This window comes from Parasteatoda tepidariorum, chromosome 5 (genome assembly GCF_982258835.1).
Source record: "Parasteatoda tepidariorum strain Cologne lab strain chromosome 5, Ptep-v5.0, whole genome shotgun sequence".
Taxonomy (NCBI): Eukaryota; Metazoa; Arthropoda; class Arachnida; order Araneae; family Theridiidae; genus Parasteatoda; species Parasteatoda tepidariorum.
In genome coordinates this window covers 47,036,550-47,053,164 of record NC_141759.1, presented here as the reverse complement: position 1 = coordinate 47,053,164, position 16,615 = coordinate 47,036,550, and the positions used below count along the sequence as shown (strand labels likewise).

The 16,615-nt window shown below is 30.5% G+C and overlaps 1 long non-coding RNA gene across 1 annotated transcript in view; it reads left to right on the top strand.

Moving 5' to 3' along the window:
- LOC107457176 (uncharacterized) overlaps positions 1–12,525 on the top strand; it is a 269,336-nt gene extending 256,811 nt beyond the window's left edge. Inside the window, exon 5 of the long non-coding RNA XR_001585806.4 lies at positions 11,321–12,525. This is a non-coding gene — a long non-coding RNA (uncharacterized LOC107457176). The remainder of the gene's footprint in view (positions 1–11,320) is intronic.
- The last annotated feature ends 4,090 nt before the right edge of the window (positions 12,526–16,615 follow it).

The following is a 16,615-nucleotide window of genomic DNA, read 5'->3' as shown; positions in this document are numbered from 1 at the left end:
GTATTCGTAAATCCAAAAAATGGGTCGTCTGTTCAACGACGGTTATAAAATGAAATAGAAATCACTTTTGTTTCTACTCGCTTACGTCCGGCAAGTCTTGAAAACGGGTGCCTGTTTTTGAGAGCTTGAAAAATATAGACTGTTATTTCGTATATATTTATTTTTGAATCGAATGAAGTTTTTAGTTAGGGAGTAACACCTCAACTTAAACTATAGTGCTATCATGTGCAAATGAGGCTCATGGTATAATATTATACCTTTTTAATTAACCAAATTGTATCATGTTATTGCATGCAGTTTTGCATTATTGCATGCAGACCATTCATCAAATGTATTTGGGAAAAAATTTTAAACCTAGGAATACAAAAATTAATGAAAAGTAATTTCACTCGTTAACGGTATATCATGATAACATTATATCGTTATAACAGTTCAAAATGGAAACGTTTTGTTAAATTAAATGATCTATTTCTTTAAAAATGCCATTATAATGTCAGATAATATCTCTCTTCTTCTTCTTCTTGTTTTCTTTTTTATTTGCTTCTTCTTCTTTATCTTTTGTCATTTTTGACTTCAACTCAAGCGCAAGCATATAATATGAAGATTTCCTAATAAATAAATAAAAAATTTCAGCAATGATCAAATAAATAATCCTTATTTAAAGCAAAGCGAAGAGACAAAATATTCGCGGAAATAGCGTTTAAAATTGTTAAACAAATGGAAATTCCAACAACAACAGCAACAAAAATCTCGAACTAAATTTATAAATAAAAACAGACCTTTCAGCACTTCTAATTTCAATTCTCTTGTTACGTTTCAGCGATCTGCAGAATGATCTGCATATTTTTTTCTTCAGGTAACAGAGATAATAATTCTAGAATAAGTTAACTATTTTTATTCTATTACTCTTAGTGCATTTTCTATACACATTCGATAAGTTCAAGTTTCAAATGCTTCTTTCTTTTGCGTAGCAAAACAAAATTAATCAGTCAAAACAAAAATAACTGTAAAGTTAACTGTCAATACAGCGAAGCACTTACGAGAAATCTGCATGAAGAGGCGAGTTTATATTCAACTTTGAATTAAATTTGACTATGTTTACTGTATAGAATTTAAAATCAATTTTTATTGACGTTTTTATAACAATTTCAGAACCACACGAAATTCCTCTAAATTTATTCATTAACCTAAATTTCTGTGAAGTTTTGATTAAAATAAATATTTTTATTTTTACATATCTGTCTTATCTGTCTAACATCTTTATAAACTAACTATGCTAACTGTATGGTTAAAAATAATTTTACTGGTATTAATATGACAGCTCGATTCTCTTCAGTGCTCAGTCCCACTTGAAAGGCAACTTTAAAAATGATAATCGAAACAATTGTTTCGGTAGTAATATGAAATAATTATTTTTAAATTTTCTTTTTTTTAATAGTATATAGATTGCAAAAATATCAAGTGTGCAATTAGTTATGTAGTATTCTTCTTATTATTTTCTACAATGACTCGAAAGTAGGGTTTTTCAAACTCTTGAAGAAAGTGGTAGGTTTGCTTTATTACTCATAAATTGATTTGTATGTATTGAGCGAATTTTAATGTTTGTAATCTGAATCTTACTGTAATTTCTGTATTATTTGGCTGCTGACAGTACTATAGATTTTCAAATTTTGGAAGTTTTTCTAAATTATGAATTAGAAAATAAAATGTGTTTTCTTATTTCTTCATATTTTACGAAATGATATATGAGAATAATAATGATCATCGCGGACGATAGATGCAATTTTAACAACATATGCTATTAAAAAAATTATTTACTTTTTACCACAGCTTGTTTTTATTCCTGATTTTCACAGAACTTTTCATCAGGAAATGAAACTGGTGTCTTGCTAGCTGAAAATATGATTTTTTAATCTTAAAATTGTTGAGATTTGTCATCCTATTTACATTCAAAAATTAATTAATAACCAAAACAAATACCTCTTATTTCTTCATTTTCTACTGATTTTTGAAGATAATAATGGAAAACTTCACTCCCGAATGTAAATTTAAAAAAAAAAAAAAAACTGTGTTACTGAAGAAGAAATTTTTTTTTTGTTTGATTCCTTCACAACCTGTTTCCAATACAGTGCTTCAAAGAATCTTATATCAAGAAATATGAGAATATTACTCACTATTTTAAGAGTAACCAAATGATTCGGAGCCGTGAAGAACTGCTGATAAATTTCCCACAAAGCAGTCCCAATTTAAAGCAATTACCGCCGCACCACAACCACCCCCATCGGGTCATCCATAACCACCGTCTCGGCTCTAATCCCCCTAACACTGTACCACCCACACCTCGAGATTCGAATCGAGCACGTCACATGCTTAGGCGAATATTAATTTTCCACATATCCCCCAAACACTAGAATCCCAAAACGCTTGAACTGGAAGCAATGTGTGTGCCAAAATATCATTTATCAAAATTCCACCAGAGCAGGCACCCCCCCCATAACTCTTACTTTCCCCCCATTCAAACCGATTTCGAACTAAAATCTGATCCCCCCTGTCCCACCTAGTTCACACTTGCTACTTACTTATCACGTGACGTGCGATATATCCCCCCTTTTCTATCGCTTAACTGGCTCAAAACTGTACATTAATGTATTATTGCAGTTCACAACATCCCCTCCATACCTTCAATTTCACTTAAAACTGCGCGCGCGTGAGTATATACTACAACAGTACTTAAAAGATTCGGGAGAGCTAAATCGTGTGAGCAGGGAGGATGTGATGTGAGTGTTATAGATGATGTGGTCTAAACGTCGAAATTCGAATCCTGTGATGCAGTTATCGTTATGTAGGACAGGCTGAATGGATTTGTTAATGATCAGTTTGTGAGAAATGGAGTGTGTGGTTGGTGGGTGGAACAGGTAAAGTCCTCTACGTGGGAGGTCTGTTAGAGGGGGATCAAAATTGAAAACAAAATATTTTTCATAGGTGCATCACAGAACCCATTCTTTATTCAGATGGAAAAAATATTTTGAAGCTGCGAATCAATAATACCTTAAGATATTAGAAATTCATTATATTTTTGATGGAGCTACACATCAACAAATAATAAAGTAAACACATTACCATTCACCTGTGAAATCAAGACATGATAATAATACCAGACGTATGCTTACATTATCGGAGCCTGCGTTAAGCATTCGCCAATCGCAAATTTGGCGAATAAAATAGTGTTTTAGCGAAAGTATTGGCGAATGATATTTTCCACTGGAAAGAAAAACATGTATAAAAAATTGTTAATTGTTTGCATTTAGCGAAAACTTCCGAAAATCGGTGAATACTTTTGATATTTGGCTAATTTACTGGCTAATACTATGAAATCCTTAGAACTGGTCCTGATTATGATAGTACCATTTGACATGACTCAAATGGTTTATGATAGTACCATTTGACTCATGTCAAATGGTACTATCATAACAGTCAGCAGGGCGAGTAAATATAACAAGTGGAATGGTCATCAAGTAGCCACCCTATTGCCAATTTTTTTCGCTGAAAATGCACCTATGTGCATTTTATTATTTTTAATATATAAATTTTTCATAATATTCTGAAAATTACTTTTTTCTACGATTTTTCACCATTTTGTTTTTAATTTTATTTTAGAAATGAACCTAGTATTGCTTACCATATTTTGAAAAATATTTCAAAATAAATATCTTTCATTATTAATATAAAGCTTTATTTTATTCGTTTAAAACTTTCAATGTTGGAAAAAGTGGCCACATGTTTTAAAATGTGAATATTGTCAGAAATGCTACAAATGGCTAGTAGCAAGGCTTCCTAATTTTTTCGTATACAAGTTGATATACATAAGAATATTTAACCCTCTTTCTCTAATACTTAAGGTGATTTCCTTAAGTTTAGAATTTAAAGCATGGTTTGATCTTGAATTTAATTTAAAAATTTACTGGTAAACCATGAAGTGTTAATAATCCAAACATGAAGATTTAAAGAAAAAATAGTCATACGGGAGCGTTGAAACTAGTTAAGGGCCATCAGCAACAAAATTTATCTGGGTGTCTGAGGCTGTTTATATCTCTTCTTGAAGTTTCAACTTCAAGGTGGTGCACATTCTGACAAAGCTCCGTCGTAATATAAAATGCTGCTTCTTTGAATAATATGCTATTTTTATAATTGATGTGAATTGATTGAGTTTGCTACTGTTACTCGTGACTGTTGGGCCAAGTTTAGCCTATCTAAATCCAGCGCTGTCTACTCTTACTTTGAAAATGGCGCAAAATGTCAATATGGAGAGAAGCCACAGTTTTTTGAAAATGAAAAGCGTTTGAGGTCTAAATTTTTAGTATTTAAAAGCATACTGCAATGGGGCTTCATTACCTGGGCTCGTAAAAATTTGCAAAAACTGATAATTAGGCAGTGGTTTTGATAATTTTCTTCTAGGTGGAAAAATGTAGCCAAATTGGCGATTTTTAAAAATGTTTAATAAATTTTAAAATATTTAATTTATCTGTCTGTTCTAAAACCCAGATAATTCATCACGGCAAGATTATATTTACAGTTTAAAATCATCGCATTATTTCAAGTGTAAGGCACTTAAACTATAGCTTTTTTATTTTTCTTGGCGACAGGGCTTCGAAAAGCAGCGAGAGGTGCTAATACTTCCAGTTTAAAAACGCATCTTATTTCAAACAGAAATAGACCGTTGAATCAATAATTTCTTTCGTAGCATTTACTTCGTAGAAACAAGACATTCCTATCCAATAATACATTAATTGTACAATTATTCTGATACAAAATTGAAATCATGAGTTTGCTATTGTTTTAAAACTATTAACAATGATAGCTATTAACATTAATTATTATAAGTTACTAGAAAAAAAACCCTTAAACTATTTCAACCGCACACGTTATCTATTTTGCTTGTGGGATCAGTTAAAATGCTGGATCTATCATAGGCATTTTCAAAATGCAGTGTATGTTTGCTGCCTGAAATTGTAATTCATATTCGGTTTTACTACCACTTGGGAAAATCATGCTCGAAAGAATTAAAAGTTGGCAGGTATGCATTAAAGTAATAAAAACTAAATACAAATGGTCCCCCCCCCTCCCATCCGTTATAATTTTTAAACATAGACAAAGGAGTAATAACCCTTTGGGTTAGTGTCACATTTACACTTAATGTAATGTGGCAATTTTAATTTCTAATTTTACCTAAGCCTTTAATTTTTTCTTTAAACGTTATTCCTCTTTTTTTATTTTAGCAATCTTTTTAACTTTCTTGGTGACCTTTCTCATGGTCAGCGCGGTCATCGTACTTCCTGTGGGGAAAGTCAACCAACCCCTCTTTTCACGCCTTTCTTTTTCTTCCTTTAATTTTAGGGGGGCTAACTAACCAATCTCTTTACTTTAAATTTCAAACTCTCCGCCTCTTTAAATTTAATTGGTCGTAATTTTTCTGGTCCTATACCAGTTAAGGAATTTTTAAGTCACTTTTTGGGATAGATTTTTCTCTCTGGGTGCTTCTTTCTTGCATGTTCTTTTTTTTCCAAGATGCGGACTTCGGTCCGTATCGAGGGATTTCTTTTTTACATTTTTTTAACCTTTATCTTAAATTAAATCCACAGCTGTAATCAATTTCTGAAAAATTTAAAATCAACAGTTTATACCTTTAATTTTTCTTTAACATTAAAAGTCCTCTCAAATTTAAGTTTTCCTTTCATATTTATTTTAACGATTAAATTACTCGTTCTTTTATATTTTACTTTTATGTATGACGCCTTCATTGTTTTAATTCTCTTATCACCCATTTCTAATAATCGCCATTCATGTGTAGTAAATGTAACGATCGATATTTGTTACTAAATAAAAATAATTTGTTAATAATTGAATGTGGTGCTGAAGTGCTTATTTCCCCGTCTTCCTTTGATGTCTGTTTGTTTAATATGTCCTCATGTATGGTGAGTACCCTTTTATTATTGTTTTGGGCATTGTATTCTTGATAATATTGGAAACATCAATTTACTCCATTTATCTTAAATACTTATATCTGGATATAGCATGACATTGTTTCTGTATCTTTTTATCTTTAATTATTTTTAGTTTCACCGTTATTCTAAATTCGGTGATACCAATTTATCCAATTTGTTCAAACCTCACACTTTGTGACCCTTTGGACCTATTGGGTTATTGTTATTCCCACATTAGCATTGTACTACCACTTTCCTTAACGATCACGCTCCCCTTAATTTATTTTATTTACCTTTTATATATTTCGGCCTTAATTTGTTTTATCATGACATTTCAATCATTTAACTATTTTTAATCATGACTATATCCAGAGACTTACTTTTATACGCACCAAATAATAAATTTTATTTAACTCTTACAGTTAGGAACTCTGTTAGCACTGTATTAGTCAGTCAGCCAAGTACAATCGGGATGAGTAGCTACTATTTTGTAATATGCCTTTAAAAGTGCTTTGAATGCAAAACGAAAACAAAAAATTCGGCTTAATTTTTTTTTAATGACGTTGTTGAAATTTTTATACAGAAAATGTTCTATTAAATAATACATGTAGTATTATTTAATGAAACATTTTCAGTAGTGTAATATTATTCATTACACTTACATAAAACGTGTTGATATTTAAATAATGCATTATTTACGGATTAAAAACGTAAACAATTTCGCTTTTGATATTATATTTAAACGCCTCTTCTACTAAATTCATCTGAAATCTTCTACAACAAGGGAGCAACGTTTCCCCAAATTATACCTCTGACCATAGTTCCTCTCGAAATCTCAGATTAATGAACAAAGTTTGGGAAAGCAGGAGCATTCTTCGGCAAAATACCATCGATGAATTCTCTCGCGAGATCGAGCGTGATTTTGGGCACTGGTGACCACCGAATTTGCATGATGATTTCCCTTTGACAGCAAGGGGCTGAACATCTTCGGAATTTCAATAAGTTTTAATCTCTCTTTCTCCACTACCGTCTCGCTTTACACTCCCTTTTCCCCACTTTCAACTGACCTAATATCTCCAACAACCCCTTTGTCTTTGTCTCGGTATAATTGAGTACATATCATCGATTTCGAATTAATTCAATTATGTTCTTATTTATTTTCCAAAGTGCTATGATGACCATTATAGTAATTTAATTTCAAAATCGATAATTATAGAGGATGATAATAGAAGCGTCCATCCCATTTAGATGAGGATTGATATTCATTGGATGATTAGTATATGAATCCGTGATTTAAATATTTATTCCGGGGTGAAAGTTTGTCCAGAATCGCCATTTGTCACTTTAGTATTAGCGAAGGGGATGTTTGATTAGATTGTATTTGACTAGTTTGCCAAACTTAAATCCGTTAAGTTTTCCTGGAAGTGGACGAGTAAAAAGAAAATTAATAGTGCCAAGCGAATATACAAATGATTCGAATATTCTCATTAAGTATAAGACTCTTACCGAAAATTTTCCTCAAAGTGAAATTCATATTCTAGAACTGATGCAACCAAAACTAATCCTCACAATATTTGACTCATCAATGCACTTAAATGCTCTCCAAAAAGTTATCAGTACACTTAAATACACTCTAAATAGATAAATTTGTATGCTAAACCAAAAAGGATTCTAAAAAATGTTTTACTAGTGCCTCACCAAAAATGATCCTAAAAATGTCAGATGACTAAGTAAAATATTTTTGATTGTACTATCAGAGAAACTAAAAATATCCTTCCGAATGTTGGATTGTTATCAATGATTTTTCCTCAAAGTGAAATTCTCATTCTAGTACTGATGTAATCAGAGCTAATCCTCACAATACTTAACTCATCAATGCACTTAAGTGCTCCCCAAAAAGTTATCAATACACTTAAATGCACTCTAAATAATTACATTTGTATGCTTAACCAAAAAGGATCTTAAAAATGTTTTACTAATGCCTCACCAAAAATGATCCTAAAGATGTCAGATGACTAAGTAGAATGTTTTCGATTGTTCTAGCGGAGTAACTAAAAATATCCTTCCGAATGTTGGATTGTTACCAATGATTTTTCCTCAAAGTGAAATTTTCATTCTAGTACTGATGTAATCGGAACTAATTCTCACAATACTTGACTCATCAATGCACTTAAATGCTCACCAAAAAGTTAAACTCTTGTCAATACACTTAAATGCACTCTAAGTAGCTAAATTTGTGTTAATGCTAAAACAAATGTGATCCTAAAAATGTCAGATAGCTAAGTAGAATGCTTAGGCTCGTACCAGCTGAGTAACTAAGAATATCCTTCCGAGCATTGGATTATTACCAATGATTTTTCTTCAAAGTGAAATTATCATTCTACAACTGTAATCAGATTTAATTACTATATTAGACTCATTAATGCACTTAAATGCTTTCCAGAAAGTAAAGCTCTTGTCAATGCACTTAAATGCACTCTAAGTAGCTAAATTAGGGTTAATGCTGCACCAAAATTGATTCTTGAAATGTTGAATAGTTAAATAGAGTGTTATAAGTTAGACTTGTACCAGCTGACTAAAAATACACTTCCGAACATTGGATTGTTACCAATGATTAAAAAAAACACGCTACTCAAAGTATTAGACTTAATAAATGTTGTAAATATTTTTTTACGCTTCTAAATGCTTTTCATCACTGAAACCAAAATTACACCTTTAAATATTGGACTCCTACCAATTACTTAATTAAAAAAATAATAACAACCCTCAAAAATGTGATTAATACTGTATTCAACCTGACAAATACTTTAAATGAATGTACTTTAAACATATGTCAAAAAGTTGTGAATTATTTTAAACGATTGTTATTTTGTCGAAAATAAGTTCGTAAGTTTAAAAAAAATCGTGCATGCAATTCAAAAGAAAAGATAAATTAAAAATTTATGTAAGTCACAAAGGTATTATTTTTCTATAAACTTTTTTGCATCCCTAATTTAAACCTGTACCGTTATTAATACGTTTTTGAATTTGTTTGTTTTTTAAATTAAGAAATTTAGAGGATTGTTTTTCTTATTATTATAGTTGGAATAAAGCAATTCTACGTTATATTTTCAGATAAAGTTATTTAAGTAGGTGTCGAATCTTATTAACCATTTTACAATTATTATTCTTTGGATTAAACTACATTATACTATTAGGAGTTACGGTTAAAGAGATTCGTTAAATGATTTAGAACTTAACTTTCAGCTTTATACACCTAGTGATAAATGCAAAAATTGTATTTGAAATATGCATCAGTTCGTTTGGTAAGCAAAAATATTAAATTTCAGTTGTGAACTCACCAAATTTGTTATTACAATATACACTTTTAATTTTAAGCGTTACTTCAAAAAATGATTACTCCAAAAAATGATTTCTTCAAAATATTATTACTTCAAAAAATGATTTCTTCAAAAAATGATTACTTCGAAAAATGATTACTTCAAAAAAAATGATTATTTCAAAAAATGATTACTTCACAAAATGATTACTTCAAAAAATGATTACTTAGAAAAATGATTTATGTTCATTAATAGATCTTAATAGCTTTATAAGGGAGGGAAATATTTGGACATTGAAAGGGGAGAGACAAGACTTTTTTTAAGTACATATATTTTTAGTTGAATAATTTCAATTGTTTCCACTTTCAATAATTTCAAAGCCAAGAAACAGCAATTATTACGAAGTAATCATTGGGGTTGGTGAGCGTCAGCGTGCCTCCTATTATAATATAGTATTGCTGTCATATATTTCATCTGAAGGAAAATATAAATTAAATCATGCTTCACTACAAACCATTAAAATCCAGTTTTAGATGAAAAGTTATTGGAATTCCTTACTCAATGTATATTTTCCATACTCAATAATCAAAATAGTTATATTTTTATTTATTTAACGGTTTAAACTTAGTTTTTTTTTAATAAAAGCTGTGAAAGAATTATTATTTGTTCTGAATTGTTGCCAACACTTGTAAATAAAAGAGTGCATGAAAAAAAATTATTATTGTTTCCGTGGTTGCAGCATTATTGTTAGAGTTCAATACAAGTTTTAAAAAAAATATGCAAATGCCTAACTGTTTGTATAAGTTTTCATTCTTTTCAATTTCATTCGAATTCTACATAGAGCTTGAAAAAATTTTCTAAACGAAGAAAAATTACATAAGTTTCACCTAGTTACACACAACATATTGAAAATAATTTGAATATAAATTTCAACATTCGAACAAGTTATTTAAGAATCTACGTATTTTACCGTAGCTCCCAACCCTTCAATCTTCTTTTTCTTCTTTTCTTCTATGTGGTCCTTATAAAATGCAAGTCGTATAAGAAAAAGGGAAAAACATACATTTGTAATTGGCTTAGCTATTATGCAGAAAAGTCTTTGTGTTTCTTTTTTCCCTACTTTTTCCCTAAAAGCAGCATCATTTCTTCTTGAACGATATATAAGACTTGAGACAAAACTCTCCAAACTTGAAAGAAAGTAGTAAAACAATGCTTAAAAAAACATTACTCCGTGGGTAGCCGATCGAATTTTTTTTTCTTGTATTTTTAACCGCTTTTAATTTTTTTCTTCTTTTTTTCCCTAATTTCGTGCTTTGATACAAGAGAATTTTCCCAAACCAGCATTCTATGTAAATGAGTTGTTTTGGGTGAATATGTAATGAATGCAAATCAAGCAGGCAGTCTAGATTGCAAAAGATTCTATTCCACCGACCCCCACCCCCTCTAACTTTCCAATCATCGGCAGTTGAATGCTTCGTTACGCTCCCGACACACATCAGTAACGATTACAAGCGCTAGGTGATCATCGCAAATTAATCACAACAAACTATGTTTAGAAAGAAGCAGACGATCTTTTGTGGCTCCTGCATACAGTTGGCAACACGAAGAAAACTTTTCCTTTGATGTTGCCATTAAAGCGGAAAAATTTAATGAACGAAGAGTAAAAACTAAAACAAAAAATGATTCTAAATGATTTGAAAAGCTAGTTGAGAATTTGAGAAACGAATGAAAAGTTTTCAGTAGCTGATGAAAATGAAATGCTTTTGATTGTCTTATTAGCCAGAAAAATATCGTTTTTCTCTAGAAAGCTCCTAATTTTAATCACTCATTTTACTTACCTGCCCTTTATTAAAATAATATTCTTTTTCTTAAATTTTTTAAGTTAGTTAGATCAAATTATTTCCCGCATATTTCAGATTGCTTTTCAAATTAAAATAGTTGATTGTTTATGAAATGCTTTTGAAGTTTTTTTTACTTTGAGTTAACTGGAAATTATAATCTGATTTTCTTTTCTTACAGGTTCATTACGCCAGTTTTGATTGTTGAAGAGCTTTGTGTTCTAATGATCGTTTGAAGATCTTTTGTGGAATTATTTTTTATTAAAATATAATCAATGCATTTCTTTATTTATAACACGCATTCACAATGTTTAATCCAAAATCTTCTTTAAATTAAATTTTACTGTGTTTTTAATATGTGGCTTTTAATTCAAAGTTCATTCAAAATAAAATGTATGGATATTTTATGCATAAAACTAGCAGGAAAATGTGGGCATGAAACTATTGAGATGTTACGCTTATGCATACTAAATTTCTAATTATACACTTTAAATATTGTTAATTTGACTATCTAGTGCTTAGAAATATTACTTTTAAATTCGGTTTAACAGTTTCCTTTGTTACAATACTGAAAAAATATCATTTCGTCCGTTTATAATTTGACATGCAACTTTCTTTACAGGTTGTTAAATACCTTTTCAATTTAATAAAAATATCATTCAAATGAAAGAGAAATCTGTTTTAATTAATTGAAACATTATTTAGTTCTTTTTTATGTTAATGCAGTAAATGGAATGTCATTTCAATTTATTTTAATCGTTATGATGAATGCTAATTTACTAAATTCAAATAAAAAGTAAAATTTAGAAACTAATAATTTGAATTGTCTTTTAATTACATTATCAATAAAAAATTTATTATTATTCAGCTAAGTTATTTTCATTTTTTTAACATTGTAATTCAATGGATTTATCATCATTTTTTCAACACTTGAGGGTTTTATTCCTTGCTTGTTCACTCACAAGTTATATTAATAATTTCCGAGATGGTAAAGTGATTGATATAAAATTTGGTATAGAGATGAGTTAATAAAGAGGTTCAAAATAACTGCTCAACAGTTAAAAAATCATGCGCATTGTTTATGCGCAACAACCATCAGAATTGGAAGTTATGAAATTGGTAATGCATTGTATTACATTGGTATTACATTGGTATTGCTTGCACTTGTATTGCTTGCACTTGTATTGCTAGCACTTTAAAAAAATCAAATGTATCGAAGAAATATTAAACTTTTTAAAGAGTACTAATTTGACAAGATTTTTCTAACAACATAAAAATTTTATTCAATGAATAATTTTGATATTTTGCATGGATTTTTTTAATCAAAATTGTGTAGCGTTGTAATATCTTTTAAAATATTAAATAGATAAAAAAATGTTCAAATAAGGATATGGTATACTTTATTCTACGTGTGAATAAAACAAAACAAAGTAAATGAAACACAAATAAAAATGTACGTACTATAGTTTCGGTTCTATAAACAAGTACCGTCCTCATTGTATGAATACAAAATGACAGGAAAGTTACAAGCACGTTACAATAGAGATGTTTAATCTGACATCACTTCACTCACCTGTGTAATGAAAATCCATAAATTATTAATCAGTTGCCGGTTCCCACAACCGGGAAAAAATGAATGAGGGGTTGCTAAGAGTTTTCAAGACTACTAAAATATGCTTTAATTTATCTTTAATTTGTGAATTACGAAATTATGCCAGATTTTTTTTTTTTTGCATCCATATATATTTCCTTTCTAAATTAGATATTTATTGATAGCTTAAAACATCTAGATATATCACAACTTTGCTACCGCTTTAAGAAAATTTCTAGACTGTAGGAACCTCGTAGTAGCATCCAATAGGAATACGTTTCTATTGATACAAGAATAAGAATCATCCAATTGGCATAGTGAAAACATGATTGGCTATTCACAATCACAAAATTACGATAATTAATTAAATTGCAGTAGTCAAGTGAAATAGTTCAGCCTCTAGCTTGGAAACCTCTATAAGAAAAGATGTAGTCACACTAGGGTGAAAGGAACCAACTTGAACAAGGTAATATTAGAAGTGATAAGAAGCAGGTGTGAGGAGTTGAGGGGAAATACTTAAGTGTAAAATACAGAAATTAAATTCCAATAGATTTTCAAACATTAGGAAAGAAAGGGATACTAGAAAGATCAATAACTAAGTTATCAGAATTTTACAAAATAGGGAGTGATTCCCAGAAGTCATGGTCGATAGATGAATAGCTGTCTTTAATGATTTTAGCAGAAGAGAGCTCTAATTTATTATTAGAATTCTAACAACGTAAAGCGATGGAATATAGTTTTAAAAGCACTTTTCATTTTCACATAAGGTTGGTTTTTCTCCAAACCGACATTTTGTGCCATTTTCATCATTAGTAAAGAGCTCTCTGGCAAAACATTTAAAACTTGACAGTTTTAATTACAGTTTAAAATACACAGCAGTTATAAAATGTAACGTATTATAGGCTAAAAAGCGTAATTTTATATGACAACACAATCTTGGAAAACAAATTCAATGGTTTCAAGGTAGGTGAATCTCAAAACATTTCTTTCAGTTTGAATTTTACTTTCTTTTCTTACATAAGCAGACCTGCCACCTTGTACGCATTTTGCGTAAAATTTTATTTTTATATTTAAAGTGGTAGTAAATGTATGCTTTTTCTTACTTTTATAAACTTAATTTTTACTGATTTTGACCACCACTACTCTTAAAAAAATTAAGCATAATATTTGATACTATCGTGGTTGCAGAGATGCTAACTGCTCCAAACAAGCCAAAATAATTTTTAAAAAAGGCAGTAAGTAACTACAAAGAAAATTTTGCAAATATTTGTCTAGTTTTGCTTGCTTTTTAAAAGGTATAGCATTACATAAGCACTATAAAATGGTAAATTATATAAGTCTGCGAATTATTTAGAAATAGTGGTGGATTAAAATCTTCTTCTTCTTCTCATTGGCACGACAGCCCAGAATGGCCTTCTGGGCTGTCGCCTTCTCAACAAGCCTATGCCAAGACAATCTTCCCTTAGCCAAGGTTCTCCAGTTAATTATCTTTAAAATTTGTAGGTCCTTTTCAAGGCAGTCTAAAAATCTTAGGTTTGGTCATCCTCTTTTTCTTGTACCTGTTGGCCTGGCACAGAAAACTTTTTTGGTTGTCCTGCTATCCTCCATTCTTATAATGTGGCCTGCCCATTTAATCGTTTGAATTTTGATAAATTTAATGACATCAGGTTCTTTATATGCTTTGTAAAGTTCCGTGTTTGATCTTCTAAATCAGGTACCGTTTTTACTTATTCCACCAAAAATGCTTCGCAGTATTTTTCTCTCAAAACTAGCTATCATATTTTCATCTCCATGGGTCATTGTCCATGTCTCACATGCGTATGTAAGCACTGATCGTATAAAACATTTATAGAGGATTAAAATCTACTAAATTGAATTTATTAAACCAAGAATCACAATTGATAAACTACCACTTTAAAATATATATTTGCTGTCCGGAGCAAGTTGGCATCTCTGTGTTTGCCTGCTTAAGCTTTTTCAAAATATAACGTATTTTTCTACCTGCAATTGTAATTCAATTTCGAATCTTGCTACCACTGGGAAATACCATCCTCACAAAGAATTAAAAATTGGCAGGTATGCATAGGCATTAAAAAAAATAGTGCGTGTAGTCCCTCCGCGCCTAAGAAGTGAAACTTCGTAATGCGGAAATGAAAATAGGAAGGGGTAGAAATTGATTTTTAGTGAAATCATATTGTTTCTTTAAGACAAACTTTATTAACAATGCTTACAATTCACAATTGATCGCACCTTTTAATTATCATTTTCGAGTGGAGAAATATCCAAATCTATAACATTTACAATGGGATTATGATAACTAAAGTAAGATACGAAATGTTTGAGTTCTATTTTTTCAATATTTCTTGCAAAAACTGCATCAATGGTAGTTACCCCTTTGGTTGTTGGATCATTTCTGCCATTTATCATTTCCAATCCAAATTTTTCTTTAAGGAAGGTTAATAATGTTTCAGCTTCAGGTAATTAGAAATTCACATTAAAATCTCCTGCAAGGATCACAGGCCGCTCACAATGATCAATTTCTTTACCAGTAACGTCTGCCAGAGCTTGTGAACCTGCAGTAAATAGCGGAAATAATGATTTTTCAATAAATAATTTAATATCCCTCATGGCTGCATTTGGTGAAATATAAATGGCAATTAGAAAAGAGAAAACCTAACCAATTGATATTCACAAGAGACGTACCTTGGCATAACCTTAAATCCGTTGCATTGTCCGTGGGATTGTTTCACTAATTTTTTACAATTGTTATCCACTAAGTTTGAAAATAAAGAAATACTACCCTATTAAATTATATGCGTATCTAATCAAACTAAAATATTTATAGAAAAGCAATACTTTTATTAATTTTATGCTAGTGAGAACCAAAACAATATGGAAATGAATGAGGGAAAACTGGATCCTACCACGTGATTTCCCGGCCAATAAAAATGTAGTGTTAAACGTTTAACGCAACCTTGTTGGAAGTCGCATAAGAAGTATAACTTCAAAAACTTTTAACAGCTTCGTGCAAGAACAATTTTGAACGTACAGGTAATTGGGTATAATATAGCCTACGTCACAGGTTGTGTTGTTCCTACTAAATTTAACCCATGAACGGCATTTTCTGCGAGCCTAACTTCAAGCCACAAATAAACAAACGAAGTGTTCGATCGTTTAAATAGCTGCTCGCCAGATTTTATTGCATTATAAAGAAAAGTTATTGAAACTAAATACAACTAAACAACTACAACTAAAACAAATAACAACAACTACTTATAACAATAACTAAATAAACAACAACTAAATTCCATTCGTTTAGCATTGCGTCATATGTTGTTCCTACTAAATCGAAGTAGCTGTGTTTTTTTCATATTATACCCAATTGTAAAATTAATTTTAATTTTTACATAAAATGGAAAAAGCAATTTTAATACCTCTCCAACCCAATTTTCATTTCTAACAACCAAATCCAAAACGTCTCGCTGAAAAAAAAAGTAAGCGAAAAAATAAAAACGCTACTGTCTTCCGTCACTAATGCTCCAACTGATGGAATAAGAAAGAGATAAATTAAATTTGTAACTGACCGTTGGTTCATCGAACAAAAGCCCTTCCTTAACCTCTTGCTACCTCTCCTCCCCTCCAGCAAAGATATTATCTCAATATACATTTTACTTATCTTCTTCTTAAGGACTTAGAAAAAGTTTCCCACCCTGGAAAACTAAAGTTTCACGGAGGCCTCATCACAAAAACAGCTGAGCAAGGGTAAAAGAGTTTTCTGTTCTTTCCACCCACCCCCCTCAAATATCTCCTATAAGCCCCCTTCCCCTTCGAATATTTTTGATTGATGTTCAGATAAATAATATAATAATGATCCGGCGTTACCGC